This window comes from Crotalus tigris, unplaced genomic scaffold, assembly GCF_016545835.1.
Source record: "Crotalus tigris isolate CLP2741 ecotype Arizona unplaced genomic scaffold, ASM1654583v1 scf7180000024441.2113493, whole genome shotgun sequence".
Classification (NCBI taxonomy): domain Eukaryota; kingdom Metazoa; phylum Chordata; class Lepidosauria; order Squamata; family Viperidae; genus Crotalus; species Crotalus tigris.
In genome coordinates this window covers 740,356-753,369 of record NW_024100610.1, presented here as the reverse complement: position 1 = coordinate 753,369, position 13,014 = coordinate 740,356, and the positions used below count along the sequence as shown (strand labels likewise).

Genomic DNA, 13,014 nt, shown 5'->3' with positions numbered 1-13,014 from the left:
TATAAACCTGTCTACTTCCACTTCTTTATTTGCATCACCTTCAAAACTGCCTATTAAGGTGGTCTTAGCACTGCAGTGCTTCTACATGGGTGGTACTAAGAAAGCTACTTGCTGCTACAACCAGCAGGTCAAAAAAGGGAGGCAAAGGATTATATATAAAAGCAGGGGGACATTAACATTCCTGATACATTGCAATTAATGGGAAGAAAAAGCTATTTCAGAACTGATACACTTGAGAATGAGATGTCTGGAATCAGAGGCCAGGGAATTGTAGATCTATGGATGATCATAAAATATATCCCATTTCTCATCTCTTTCATTGTAGGAAGATAATCTATTCCTCTGCAGGTGTACTACGTGGTCTCCAACAATTTATCTTCCATGTCATGGGTGGTTCTCCTCTGTACTGAAACATATAATATAAATTAGTGGGCAACAAAAGGAATTTGAAAAGATGCATAAACATTACCGTAAAAAGAGCATAGACTAGAATTTTCAAGTATCCCTCAACATCGCAAGATAGAGTTGAAATCTGAAACATACAGTCTCAAAGTCTGAATAGTTTTGCCAGCTTTTGAAAATTTAGTTCTTAATGGAGGGGGTTCCTATTTCACATGTTTGATTTATCATAGAATGAATAATTAATAAAAATATTTTAATCCAAAATATCATAATCTATATTTAAGGAGATAGCAGAAGCATTGGAAAAAAACATTGTAAGTCCTGAAATCCATACCTACCATCTATCTATCTATCTATCTTATTATCATCATCATTTCAATTTACATGGATTTCTACGTCAGGTTCATGACTTTGGGCAACTAACAATAATTAAAATAGTATAGAAATAAAAAAGCAATGCATATATGATTTATAACCATGGTAAAAACAAACTTACTAATAACAACCTGTTGGTTAATTCAGCAAGGCCCTCTCAAGACTGACTGAGGTCAAACATTGAGCCAGTATGACATAAAACGTTAAGTTCAAATCTATGCCTTTCTTCCATATGTTAGGTAAGCTTAGGAAACTAGGGAGCTGTTGATGAAGACTAACTGAAACCAGAATTTGAGCCAGGCATCAGAGCCACATGACACCTTCTATAGAGATTAGCCCAATTGTCAGATCTCATCAAGAGTTGAAAACAGACCTGGGTGTGAACACCAAGATTCTTAAAAATGCCGAGTGAATTTTTCTTTCTTTCTTTTGAAGGCTTGGATTACATTGATTGCTAACTCATGTGCTATGTAACAAAGCTAATAACATTCGCTCTGAAAATTGTTATTATTGTTGAGGGCACATAATTGCTACCCTTAGAGTAGATGTAATGCAACGTAACATTAGAAAATCTGTGGACCTGTACAAAAGTAGCCCATGGTTGTTATTTTCCAGACTCCGGGGAGTTGAAAGGAAAAGCCCAGGTATTTAAATAACTTCATTTGTTCAATAAAAAAGCCAATTTGTTTTCTGAGAGTGAGGGAGATGACAGACCTTTTTGAGAAACAGCTGTTTTGTCGTACCACAGGTTGATAATTTTTTTCTCTGTACAATAGGAGGCAAGGGTTTACAGAGAGCCATCTCCATAACAATTAATACCAATTGTTTCAGATTCCTAAATCTGTCTTTGATCCCCCAAAGGTGGGAGAAGGAGTAATGAGACATTTATAAAGTTGAAAATGAAAATCATTGAGAGTAATTATTCAGAGGAGAGAGAAGAGAGAGAAAGAGAAAGAACAAACACTGAAAGTAAAAGGCAGGGTTACATAAAATTAAACTCTCAGAACAATATGTTCATGAAGTGGTATATATAGCTATACTATACTCTCTCTATATATATACAAGTGAGCATTCTGTTGCCTTCTTGATATTTTGGACTATAAGGGTTGCTACTTAGAGGAAAGGTTGTTTGGAGTTGAAGGTATAGTATAGGTGGTACCTTGCTCAATAGTAGCAACTGTGAGAGGGATCTCGGAGTCCTAGTGGACAATCATTTAAATATGAGCCAGCAGTGTGCTGCAGCTCCAAAAAAGCCAGCACGGTGCTAGGCTGCATTAACAGAGGGATAGAATCAAGATCACGTGAAGTTTTAATACCACTTTACAATGCCTTGGTAATGCCACACTTGGATACTACATCCAATTTCCGTCACCATGATGTAAAAAAGATGTTGAGACTCTAGAAAGAGTACAGAGAAGAGCAACAAAGCGGTGAATGCTCCAACACTAGAAGTTTTTAAGAAGAGACTGGACAGCCATTTGTCCGAAATGGTATAGGGTTTCCTGCCTGAGTGGGGGGATTGGACTTGATGACCTCCAAGGTCCCTTCCAACTTTATTATTATTATTATTATTATTATTATTATTATTATTATTATTAGTTCTAGTTAAAACAATCAAACGAAGTATTATATTTTAATAAGGAACATGACACATTTAAAAATATGCAAGGTCCCTTTTTTATAATATGCCATTTATCCTGTGCATGGAAAAGGATACAACACCCCTTAGTTTTAAAATTAGATTTAAAATTAGCTTCTTTGAATATTTCTTCCTAAGTTATTTTCCACTTGCAATCTCTCCAGAAATCTCTATAACATTGCTTTCATTTTCCTTCCTATCAGTTAAATGAAATGAGATCTTTGATATTTAAAAGCTATAGAACCAGAAAGAATATAGAAGACATAGCAACTATCTCTCTGTCTTGCTATAGTAAAACCAAGATGCCAACACCTGCAGGTTATTTCTTTCTATTCTGCAACCAGCAGACCCATTAGCAAGCAAGCTGAAACCAGATTGCATCACCCCATCAATGCTGAAGATTCAGCTTTTTATTCAATAGCAAAGATTTATGCAACATTCACCAGGACATACTAAACATAGATATTAAGAAGCAAGAGGCATGTACATTCTTATACTACAAACTGCCTGCTCTACATGGAAATTGGATTTAAGCACCTGAGCATCTAGATATCACCTGGCAAATTATAATTTACCAACCACAGCTTGAACAAATGGGTAGCTAGATAACTGAAAGCATTTCCTTATTAATGTTCCTTCCATCCCTTTTTGGAGAAAATTGTAGATGTTGGCATTTTTTAAAAATTCCTCGGCTGAGGCAATTTTCCTAGAGAATTTGGGGACGACCAATATAGATGGCCCATATATAACTGGGGGAGAAGTAGAACGAGACGTCAACTCTAACTGAGCATCACAAATATATTTAAGGATTGTGGGTGGGTGCTGTGTGTGTGTGTATGTGTGTGTGTTTGTGTTTGTGAGGGTAGAGTATATGTATGTTTAAAAGCTTAAGTATGCAAATCCACTTATCTATTCTAGACTGTTAAATCTGCCTATTTTACTTTTTCCTAACTGTTTAGACAAATCTGTCACTTTTGATTTTAATCCTCTTTTCCTTTTTTTAAAAAAAAAATCTGAACTTCTGCTTTCAATTAAAGGACACCAATGATTATTGGATACCTGAACTATTCTGATATTTTGAACAGAATGAGGTAGAAGGATTATACTTGTATATTTTGTGAGTTGTTTTTAAAGCTTCTTTTTTCAGGTGAGATAAAATGAGACTTCCAACCAAGTTGTCACTGGAGAGTTGGTCTTCATTTTTTAAATTGTCCTTCCTATCACACTATCTCATGACAACAGCAGAATCTACAGCTACCAGCAATGGCTTGTCTCTTTTTAACAAGTTTGAATACTTTGTTCAGAAATGTGGGAAGACAGCAAGAATCTAGATTGAACTTTATGTAAGGCAAGGCCCTAGAAAGAACACTTAAGATAAGAAAAATCCTGGACTGTGCTGAGATGGACAAATTAACAAAAGAGATAAAAGAAAAGGAAGACACAGAGTACTATATAACATGGAACAAGTGGTATGACTGGCTAGAGACTAGAAATAATAGAGGAGAATAAATATGGAAAGGTCAAAAGTGAAAATATGTGTATAATAATAATAATATGAATTATTCTTAGTAAGAAGTAGAATATGAAGGAAGAAAAATGTAAATAAAAAACAACGGGGCAATAAGGACAAATATTCTTAAAGAAAAATAAGGGGGGAAATGTAAATAATAGAAGATTACTGTTGTGTCCTGAGCCAGCAAAGGCAGGCTCGGGACGTTGCAACGGTCCCGGGCAGTTGCAAGCTGCCCGGGACCAGACAGGCTGGCGCCGGCTTCGCGTGCATGCGCGAGGCGCGGAGCGCGCCAAATGTTGCTATTTGGTCCGGGGAAGTGTTCTTAAGAGAGGCAGAGAGGCCTGCGTGCCTCAGAGCTGTAATGGAGCTGAAGAAACAACAATAAAGGCTTCTTGACACTATGAGATGCTCTGTGATTATTCGCCATTAAGCTGAGGACTCAACACTGGCGACGAAGGTGGGATGCCTTACAATCAATTAAAAGAATTGTAAGCTTACCCAGGAGTCCTGAGAGCAACTAGGAAGACGGCGTTAAATTCAGCACCTGCCTGCCAATACAGTGTCGTTGGAGGTAAACTGGCTGATAGACCCTTTCCTTACAAAGAAAAATGGCGAAGATAGGAAGGCTCTCTGAATTTGATGTCACGCACCCAGAAAGATGGGAGTCATATGTGGCCAGAGTATAAAACTACTTGAAAGTAAACCAAGTAAGAGAAGATGGCTTAAAGGCCACTACCTTGCTGTGTGTTTGTGGTCAAGATGCATTTGAAATTGCTGAAATCTTAGCAGCCCCTGCGCCTCTTGAATCTGTCACTTACACAGATTTAAAAAAAATACTAAAAGAACATTTTCAGCCCAAGTTGTCTGTTATTGCATGGAGACATACTTTTGAACAGAGGGATCAACTGGCTGGTGAATCAGCTAAAGAATACATTGCAGCTTTGAGAAGAGCAGCTAAGCCTTGTGAGTTTAAAGACTTAGAAGAAAGGCTGAGAGACAGATTTGTATGTGGGCTTAGAAACAGAGACTTGCAGCAGAGACTTTTTGCTAAATAAGACATATCGTTCCAAGATGCCGTGAGAAAGGTTACTGCAGAAGAGGCAGCAGGTGGGGCAATCAAGAATATGAGGCCTATCAGAAGTACTCCAGAAGCTGTTTCCGTGCACCATGAGGGAGTCCAGGAGAGCTCGGAAGAGAATCCTGAAGAAGAGGTGGATCATCGCTACCCAGACAAAGAAAGGAAGCAGAAGGAAGGCAAAGAAAAGTCTTCAGCTGTACCCAAGTGCTTCGGGTATGGAGGTCGCCACAAGAGGACCGACTGCAGGTTCCGTTCTGCAATCTGTAGAGCATGTGGGAAGCAAGGCCACATAGCAGCTGTGTGTCTGGGCCATCAGAAGGTACAACCACGAGAAGAATTGCGCCTGAAAGGTACCAGGGTCCCCAGCCAAAACAGGGTGGGTTTCTGTGCTTCACGAAGAAGCATTTATAGGACAGGCACACACAAGCCACTCAAAAAGAAATTGTCACTTAGAGTGAAGTTGCAAGGAGTTCCATTGGTCATGGAACTAGACACTGGGTCTGCACTTTCAATTATTTCCATTCACACATTCAGAAAGATTTGTTCTAGCAGCGGGTTCCAGGCCAAGCTTAGGCCATCCAATATAGTTCTAACAGACTTTCAAAACTCCAAAGTGTGTGTTAAGGGGGAGGCCACCCTTAATGTACAATATAAGGATTTTGAAGGTCCATTAGATGTATTGGTAGTTGGGGGTGAGCGCATGAGTCTCATAGGACTTGATTGGTTTGAGGCCTTGGGAATACAAGTTACAGGGCTTAATAGTTTGCAAACAGTAGGTCTACAAGAAGTCTGCAAAGAATTTGCAGATGTCTTCAGCCCACAGCTGGGTACATCCAAAGGGCCTCCAGTTTCCTTAAAATTGGACCCCACTGTCACTCCTATCAGAGTAAAAGCAAGGAGAGTACCTTTTGCTTTAAAAGGAAAAATTGATGCTGAATTGGACAAATTGATTCAGCAAGGAGTCTTAGAACCTGTTGACTCCAGTCCTTGGGAAACTCCCATAGTCAGGCCTCTTAAGGCTAATGGGGACATTCGCATCTGTGCAGATTACAAATGCACCCTAAATAAGACATTGCAACAACATGCCTATCCTGCACCTGTAGTCAGCCATATTCTGGCTTCCCTCAAGGGGGGGGGGGGCATGTTTTTGCTAAGCTAGATTTAGCACAGGCTTATCAACAGTTACCTGTTGATGAAGCTGCTGCTATAGCACAAACCATTGTAACACACAGGGGGGCATTTAAAGTCAAAAGACTACAATTTGGAGTAAATATGGCTCCTGGAATTTTCCAAAGCGTAATGGAAAATAGTTTGAGGGGTATACCAGGGGTTTGCCCCTACTTTGATGATGTCTTAATTTCTGGAGATTCCACTCAAAATTTAACTGAGAGATTGAGGGCTGTCCTGCTGCGGTTCCGGAAAACAGGCCTCAAGCTTAAAAAAGACAAATGTAAAATTGGGGTGCCTTCTACAGATTTTCTGGGATTCAAAATTGATGCCACTGGCATTTATCCTGCTGAGTCTAAATTAAAGGCTATTATGCAAGCTCCTAGGCCTCAGTCCAAAGCTGAACTACAAGCTTTTCTGGGCCTCTTGAATTTCTATAATGCTTTCATTCCTAACAAAGCTAATGTAGCTGAACCACTTCATAGGCTTCTGGACAAACAGGCTGTGTGGCAGTGGTCACAAGCACATGAAGCAAGCTTCAATGAGGTTAAGGCCTTACTTACATCTAATAATGTGCTTGCACATTTTAATGAAACTCTTCCTGTGTGCATCGCTTGTGATGCCTCCCCTTATGGGGTGGGAGCAGTACTTAGCCATCTTAGACCTGATGGAACTCAGGTTCCTGTTGCTTATTACTCCAGAACCTTGTCTTCTGCTGAGCGAAACTATGCCCAGATAGACAGGGAAGCCTTGGCTGTTGTTGCGGGCATTAAAAAATTCCATGATTTTTTATATGGCAGACATTTCACGGTCTACACTGACCACAAGCCTTTGCTGGGGTTGTTTACTACAAACAAACAAATCCCCCATATCATCTCCCCCAGGATGCTGAGATGGTCCATCTTTCTGTCAGCCTATGATTTTTCTTTAGTTCACAAACCTGGCAAAAAAAGTGGGCCATGCTGATGGACTCAGTAGATTACCCTTACAAGTAGTGGAGGCTGATCCTGCCCCTGCCATCAACATCCTTTCCATTCAGGTGCTGCCTGAATCACCTTTAAATGCCAGGGATGTGGCTGCTGAATCAGCCACAGATCTCACACTCTCTCGTGTATTATCCTGGGTTATATCTGGATGGCCAGAGAGTTGTCCAGGTACTGAGTTTCAGAGTTTCTGGCTTAAGAAACATGAGTTATCCACTTTTCAGGGTTGCCTGCTGTGGGGCAGCAGAGTTGTTATTCCTACCTCAATGAGGTCTAGAGTTTTAGCTTCCCTTCATGAGGGCCATCCTGGCATTGTAAGAATGAAGGCGCTTGAACGCAGCCATTTGTGGTGGCCTGGGTTAGACAAGGAAATTGAGGCTAAGGTGCACGCATGCCACCTTTGTCAGCGCTCACGCCCAGAAATGCCCCAGGCTCCTGTGTATAGATGGGAGGACACAGTCACCTTGGTCTAGGGCAGTGGTTCTCAACCTGTGGGTCGGGACCCCATTTGGGGTCGAATGACCATTTCACGGGGGGTCGCCAAACAATGCAGTCCGCCATTTTTTCCCCTTTTCCTTAGCTGTGCTACTCCCTTTTATTCTATTGGCTTTTGAAAGCCAATAGAATAGACTCTCTTGAATAGAGTCTAATTCTATTGGCTTTCAAAAGCCAATAGGAATTGTTCAGGCTGTCTCTGCCCTGCTGAGCCCGCCAAAAGTCCCATTCTGCAAACAGTGCTGCACCAGTTGAGTAGTCCTCGACTTACGACCGGTTGAGTAGTCCTCGACTTACGACCGGTTGGGGGTCGTGGCATTAAAAAGGTTGAGAACCACTGGTCTAGGGTGCATATCGATTATGCTGGGCCCTTTCAGGGTCAATTCTTCTTGGTCCTGGTTGATAGCTATTCAAAGTGGCTTGAGGTTGTACCAGTCTCTTCAACCACCACTGCCAAGACCATTCAAGTACTGAGGGGGATTTTTGCTGCACATGGGCTTCCGGATGTGTTGGTGTCTGACAATGGCCCTCAATTCACCTCTTCCAAATTCCAAGCTTTCTTACAGGCCAACATGATTCATCATGCCACCTCTGCACCTTTCCACCCTTCCACCAACAGTATGGCTGAACGGATGGTCCGCATCACCAAGGATGCTTTAAAGAAACTGACCTATGGAGACTGGCACCACAGGTTGGCAGACTTTATTCTTGCGTACCGCACCACACCTTCAACTTCTACTGGGAAAAGCCCAGCTGAACTTCGCTGGGGGCGCAAACTGACTACTAAACTTGACCGGTTGCACCTGGACAGACTGCCTCCTAAGGCTACACAACCCAGGGCACCGAGGTATCTGCAAGTGGGTGCCCCAGTATGGACCCATAATTACGGACCAGGCCACTTGTGGGTTCCTGCTGTAGTATGCAAGGTTACTGGTCCCTTGTCGTACGAAGTCTCGTTGGATGACGGTCGTGTCCTTCGGCGGCATATCGACCAGCTGCGTACAAGACTGGACTTACCCTCATAAACTCCTGGGCCTTTTCCAGGGGGGAGGGGGACCTCCATGGGCAAAGGGATGGGTGTTGGCAGCAGCCGGGCCCCAACAGAAAGGCCACAGATGGCCTATTCCAAGATTCCGCAAGTGTTCCAAACAGGAATCCATGGGAAGCACATAGGCACCAGTGCCTACTCCAGCCAGGGAGTCACCCAGGGGGCATACTCATCATTCACCAATACCATTCAGCACTCCAGTCAGGGAGAATAACCGGGAGCATCCTAATAACTCAAACATTGCAAGAGAGCTGGCACAAAACCAGTCTAGTTGGCCCAGTACTGCTACTGTTTCCAGAAGGAGGTATTCACACAGGGAGGTGGCCAGAGAGGCACATCCCAAGTCTGACACCTCCGGCACAGATGGGGGGGCAACTGAGTTTTGGGGAAATACTGAAACCCCAGACAGTCCTGTTACGGGACTGGGGAGCGAAGGAATGCAGCCCCTTGATAGGTCCAGTGTGGGCCTGGGAGGCACTACAGAGTTGCCTAACAGTGGCAGTTTTATAGAGGGGCCAGAGAGCCTGCAACTAGTTAGGTCAACCAGGTTATTGGGAGAACAAAGTCCTGGTCTGACGAGCCCGGTGGGCAAGCAAGCAGACCAGGCAACGGGGCATGGTCCATGGGGACCACCAGGGTCTGAAAGAGGGGGCAAATTCATGTCATCCTCTGGGCAAAATAGAATTGGGGATTCTCAGGGTCTAAGGAGGTCACAGAGAGTCAAGAGATCTCCTAAGTACCTTGAGGACTTTGTAACTCTGCTGGCAAAGCAGAAACAGTGAGAGGGTGTCTGCTGTTGGGAGCAATGGAAATATGGGCATTGGGTATTAATGCCCAGAACAATAGCCCAGTACCATTGGAGCATGGGTTGACACGCCACGCTCATGTTGAGGTCGCATGTAACTATTCATATAGTTTATTAGTCTTAGCTGGGAGGGAAGGGGTGTTGTGTCCTGAGCCTGCAAAGGCAGACTCGGGACATTGCAACAGTCCCGGGCAGTTGCAAGCTGCCCGGGACCAGACAGGCTGGCGCCGGCTTCGCACACATGCACGAGGCGCGGAGCGCGCCAAATGTTGCTATTTGGTCCGGGGAAGTATTCTTAAGAGAGGCAGAGAGGCCTGCGTGCCTCAGAGCTGTAACAGAGCTGAAGAAACAACAATAAAGGCTTCTTGACACTACGAGATGCTCTGTGATTATTCGCCATTAAGCTGAAGACTCAACAATACGTAATCGTGGTTAAAAAAAAGGGAGAGGAATATATGTGTGTGTATGTGTGTTATGTTTTGCTTTGTTTTGTTTTGTTAGTTAAAAATAAAATAATTTTTAAAATTTTTTTTAAAAAAGAAAGAACACTTAAGCTTCATACCAATCTGTGGTGCTCAGCGTAGCTAACAATAATCAAATCAAATCAAAACAAAACACAAACATGTGGGATATTAAGAATACAAACAGCACTAACCCTGCAGTCCAATATGAACCCATATAACAAAGACATACCAGAAAAATAGCATTTTTGCCAAGTGTGGTAAAGATAAGCCTCTGCTTATCTGTCAGGAAAACCAGATGTCCCCTGGCAGGGAATTCCAAAATTTTAAGAGCAACCATGGGAAAATCCACTCTCATATTTGGTCACTCCCATGATGGCAGAACAAAGAGAAAAATCACCCTAGTAGTGGATCCCTTCCCCCTCCCCCAGTCAATCTCTCTCACTGGTTGTTCTATTAATCCTGTTTGATCTCTGAGTCCAGCAATGGTAGTAGAAACTTTTCACTTCCAGAGATAGGAAGTTGACTTTAGAGTTTGATCATAGATTACTCTTTATGTCTGAATGAATAACCAGAGCAATACAAGAGAGATTAGAGAGCTATCTGTTAAACCTCATATTAATTTACGCAGATGCTAGGTTTCTCCAATAGATGCTATCGTTTCGGTTTGGATTGCAGATCCTATTTTTAGCAGGAAGAATAGAGATGATCTCCAAAATACCCTCAGCTTTGTGATGTTTTGAGATACACTTCAGAAAGCAAAAGACAGCCCAACCTTGGGCTGACATTGTAAGAGCCATTTATCAGTCATTGTGTTTTTGCTCAATCTGTAAGACTAATGGTATTTGATCACCTGTGAATTACGTTCTGTAATATTAAATAAACGAAGAGTCAAGGTAGTGACTTTAAAACCAGTGGAATTACCTTCTGTGCCAAATCCTCTCTGAAAGTTTCACTCTGACAAATGACAAAGAACAGGTGACTCTACTAACCGGAGATTAGGTCCAAAGATGAGGACTGTCACAAGGAGCCAACGTGGTGACGGGAAATTGCTCTGCATAGACCAGAAGTGAATAAGCTCGACGGTCCCTGAAAGTCAAGCATAGCTGGAAAACATCACAGCTGGTTATTCATCTGAATACCTTCCCTTCATCTCAAAGCCTTTTTGAGGAAACAGTCATCAGATATACGGATGCAGTTTTGAAACTTCAGAAGAAAACTGGAAGTTCTAGTGCAGGGTTTTGGTGTGGGGTCTCTCCAGACACCTGCAGCCTGTCCAGCTTGTTAATGGGCTCCTTTAGAGGGCTGGTTATGGTAGCAATCAGCAGGAATATCAGAAGCAGGAGCTTTCAGTTACCAGAGAATTGAACCCACAACCCGAAAAGGCCTGAAGGCAGAGGGTGGAGAGTTTCAGTGGCATTAAGGCCGAGATTTGATTGATTGACTGATTGATTGATTGAAATTGAATATATGGTTGCATCAACAAGAATCTGGACTACAACTTAGTGTAGGTTTTTTTTTATTTATAACAATAAAAGCAATGGATAAGAGAAGTTAAAATGCTTAACAGGTTTTTTTTCCTCCTTTTTATTTAAAATAGAGGGATCTTTTTTTAAAGATAATGTCTCTAGATGGACAGATAGTTACTGCAATTGAACAATTGATGCTCAAATACGATATTCATAAAAGATACCAAGCAAAAGATACCAGATAAAAGATACCAGTTTCCTCTTGAAAAAGCATCTTTGAGACAGCTATGACCTGGATGACTGAGAATCTCCATAGACATGAAGCAAAGTACATAAAAATGCTTTCATAACATTAAAAAGATAAGAAGACATATACATTTTTTACTTTATTAACAAAGTCTCCACTATAGTATTATTTTCAAATATTAAATTAACAGTTTTGACAAGTGTTTCATAATTTTGATAAGTGCATTAACCATTTGGGTAGTGTAAGAACCAGGCCAAAACCACATATCATTATCAAAAGATTAGTATGATCAAATTCTACAGCCTAGGATTTCTCTGGAATTGCAATTGCAGTATTATTTTTAATGGCATGAATAGAGAGATTTAAAAAAGACAAAGATAAAAGGAAAACAGATGGGCAAGGAAACAATGGAAGCTATTAAGGAAATTTGCTGATAGAGCAAAAGGCAATTATATTTCCTTTTAAATTCCAGAACTGGGAGCAGTGTAGCACAGGGGTCACTCTCTTTAGCATGCTTCAGCCCCTTCCTACAGCATACCATGCTGCTTTTTATACAATTCTTGTCTACAGTTAATCTTTAAATCAACAGAACAATGAAAACAAAGGAGAGGAAGTCACAGAAACAATGATGGAGGGAACATCCTGATAAGATTTAGTGATCAGAGTTATTAACCAGGATTAAGAATAATGGTAGCACAACAATGGACAGTAGGTATTGTGATAGGTTTTGTATGCAGTATATATTTCTGGTTAAGTGACATCAATCTTAGTTGAGCTCATTTAAGAAACTTAATCTCTTCAGTGCTGGAGAAAAGATCCTGTAATACTGAGGACACTTTGGAATAAAAGTAAGAAAGAGGGAGGAAAATTCAAAGATAAAGTGATATCCCTAACAAGCCATGATGCCATTGAAATGCAGGGCATTTTTCTTAAGGCACACAAAAACAATTTTATCCTGACTTCCAATGGAAGTACACCTTACTTGGTTTGTATAAGGATGTCAACTCCTATGTGTTAACCTTCACCTCTCCCCTTGTAGATGATTGATGTTGGTGAGATAAGTATTTGTTTCTTCTGGCATCTGTGTAAAACAAAAAGCAGGGCTACATATCTGAGGCACAAATCATATTGTCCTGCATTTTATAGCAGGTCATTGAGTGCTTTCACACAACGCAAGACCTACTAGAAAAAACTGCAGTTTTATGTGTTATATTTATGAAGACTGGCTCAAAGCCACTTGGTGAGTAGAAGACCACATCAATCAACCAAGCAAATCAACACGTAATGAAAATAAAAATCATTATTTATTTATTTATTTATAATGAAAGTGCC

The 13,014-nt window shown here is 41.4% G+C and overlaps 2 long non-coding RNA genes across 2 annotated transcripts in view; both read right to left on the bottom strand.

Moving 5' to 3' along the window:
• Positions 1–13,014, bottom strand: part of LOC120302941 — a 44,065-nt gene that overhangs the window by 12,368 nt on the left and 18,683 nt on the right. The gene's annotated exons all lie outside the window — the stretch shown is intronic.
• On the bottom strand, positions 13–12,752 carry LOC120302942. The gene is made up of 3 exons (XR_005555290.1): positions 12,665–12,752; positions 10,959–11,072; positions 13–406 (listed from the first exon to the last, which is right to left on the bottom strand). It is a non-coding gene; the product is annotated as an uncharacterized LOC120302942 (long non-coding RNA).